Raw genomic sequence first — 2,694 nt, forward strand, 5'->3', positions numbered from 1 at the left:
GACCTCGGGTGATCTACCTGCCTCAGCCTCCCAAAGTGCTGGTATTACAAGCATGAGCCACCATGCCTGGCCGGGTTCTAAGATTTTAATCTTCAACAGATATCATCAATTTGCCTTCCAGAGGGGCTGTAATAATTGATATTCCCAATTGTATTACAGAAGTGTTTCCCGTAACTTTGTCAACAGTGGATCAAAAGGAAAAACTTACCAATCTGTGGAATGAAAAGTGATGTCTCACTGATTTTCTTTGACATTTTCCTGATTATCAACAAGGCTATTTCTTTCTTTCTTTCTTTCTTTTTTTTCCAGTGGAAAATAACTTTTATTGAGACCCCACCAACTGCAAAATCTGTTCCTGGCATTATGCTCCTTCTTCCTTTGCAATTTGGTTTTTCTTGAGTGGTCCCATGAATGCTTTCTTCTTCTCCATGGTCTGAAAGCAGCCATGGCCAAATTGGTGGTGGTGTCAATGAACTTAAGGTTCATTGACATTTGGTCTGCACCAGCAAGGAGTTGCAGAGGGTGAGCACTTGCTTCTTCGTTCCCAGCACACAGCCTTTCAGCATGGCAAAGTCACTGGATTAGGTTTGACTGCATGACCCCAAATCAGCCAGTCCATTGGCTGGCTAGAAACCAATCAGTTTCTATGAAGTGTCACCATAGTGGACAAACCACCCAGAGGGTTGATGCTCTTGTCAGACGGGTCATAGTCAGTGGAGGCATTGTTCTTTGATCAGTTTGCCATCCTTGATAAGGTAGCTCTGGCCGATCTTACAGATCTTCTTGTTGATCTCAGTGCAGTGATGGTAGTCTTTCTGCTCATTACGTGCCACAGAGAAGGCCACACGGACAGGATGCCATACCCCAATACAGGCCATCTTGTACAGGCCTTGGTGGCTTTTGCGGGGCAGCTTCTTGGTGTGCCAACGACTGGTGACCTCTTTGTAGCCTTTGCCCTTGGTCACCCCGATGACATTGATTACCTCCTCCTGCCCAAACACTTGGTTCACAGATACCTGCTGCTCCAGCCTCTCGCAGGCCCAATCCAGCTTCTTGGCCATGGTGCCTCTGTTCACCTGGATCTCCATCAGGTGGGTCTTCTTCTGGTGCAGAGGAAGCGGGTGCATCTGGGTGTGGGCAATGACTTGGACGACTTGGCTGTACTTCTTCATGCTGCTGAAGTCCTTCTCCAGCTGCTTCTTGTCATCTTCATCCTGCCTTTTCTTGCAGTACTTGGTAAAGGCCGTCGTGTTAGATTTATGCCAGTTCTTACAGAAATGTCTCTTGTACTCATCGATGATGTGCTCAGAGAAGACGTCCTTGAAGGTCTGGAGGCCTCGAGGGGTTCCCACGTAGCCCACAATGCCCACAACCACCATGGGTGGTGTCTCCACAATGGCCACAGCCTCTATCACCTCCTTCTTGTTCACTTTGGATTCTGGCCCGTTGACTTCCCACACGATGTGGGTCATGCCAGCCTTGTATCCCAGGAAGACTGTGAGGTGGACCGGCTTGGAAGGGCCATCCCTAGGGAAGCTCTTCACCTTCCCACGATGCCTGCTGCTGAGCTTCTGAGGCAGGAAGCCGAGGGACCCATGTCTGAGAGCAAACTTTCTGTAAGACATCACACTGTCAAATCCCGCTGGTTGAGAGGCTATTTTACTTCTTCATCTTTTCCCGTATTTAACTTTTATTTTTTTCAGGAAACATGTACTACTTTCATAATATTGAAAGGAGTTCTCCTCCTTGTTCTTGTTAGCACACAGATGAGGACTATTTGCTCTGATGGGACCATCTTAGGTCAAATGCCTATTCCGAACCCATCACTATTAGGAGCTAGGATTGGCTCCCAGCCTCTTCTGGAGCTGGGCGGGGTCAATCCCATGGTCCTCATAGCCACTGCTGAGGAGGGGAGGGGTTTGTTTATTGTACAGTGACCTTTTTCAGTTCTAATGTTCTTTGACTCTAAGAAGAAACGACATTCCATCGGTTTAATCACTGATCTTTTGGTTGAAATGAACAGAGACCTAATCAAGTTAGATCAAGTGATAAGTGAGATTTATTTGAGGGAAGGGGAAACAGGGGTATCTCTCAAAACACAAAGGCAGGAAACAGAGCTGTCCTGGGGCAGGTAGTGGAATGCCAGCAGAAACAAAGGCCACTTTCTCTTCTCTGTTTTTCTAGGCACATCTCCCCTTTCTCCCTTTCCCTCCAGGCCAACATCTTTTATGTGTTTGTCATCTTAACTTTGATTTAATGTCTTTTCTCCATAAGCCCTCAGGCCACCTATTTCCTATGGTCTCTGGGTCTCCTAGTTCAATTTTTCAGAGGATAGAAATATAATTGGTTTCTAGCCAGTCAATGGACTGGCTGATTATGGGTCATGCAGTCAAACCTGATCCAATCAACTTGTTCATTTGTGGTGAAGAGCAGAGTTATTGGCCATAGAGGCCTGCCTTTTCCAGAGTCTGAGGGTGTGGCAGTTCTTCCGGAAACTGCCTGGGCAGGGCAGGCAATGGAATGTGCCTACTGCAAAGGTGTGGTCTTTTTTTTTTGAGATGGAGTCTTGCTCTGTTGTCCAGGCTGGAGTGCAGTGGCACAATCTCGGCTCACTGCAACCTCTGCCTCCCAGGTTCAAGCGATCCTCCTGCCTCAGCCCCCCTAGTAGCTGGGATTACAGGCACGCACCATTAT

At 47.5% G+C, this 2,694-nt stretch overlaps 1 pseudogene; it reads right to left on the bottom strand.

Annotated features, from left to right (window-relative positions):
- Positions 1 to 314: 314 nt before the first annotated feature.
- Positions 315 to 1,625, bottom strand: LOC105733290 (large ribosomal subunit protein uL3-like; annotated as a pseudogene).
- Between the last annotated feature and the right edge of the window lie 1,069 nt (positions 1,626 to 2,694).

The sequence above is a fragment of the Aotus nancymaae genome, unplaced genomic scaffold (genome assembly GCF_030222135.1).
Source record: "Aotus nancymaae isolate 86718 unplaced genomic scaffold, 86718_ANA_hifiasm-v0.15.2.pri h1tg000057l, whole genome shotgun sequence".
In the NCBI taxonomy this organism is placed as follows: domain Eukaryota; kingdom Metazoa; phylum Chordata; class Mammalia; order Primates; family Aotidae; genus Aotus; species Aotus nancymaae.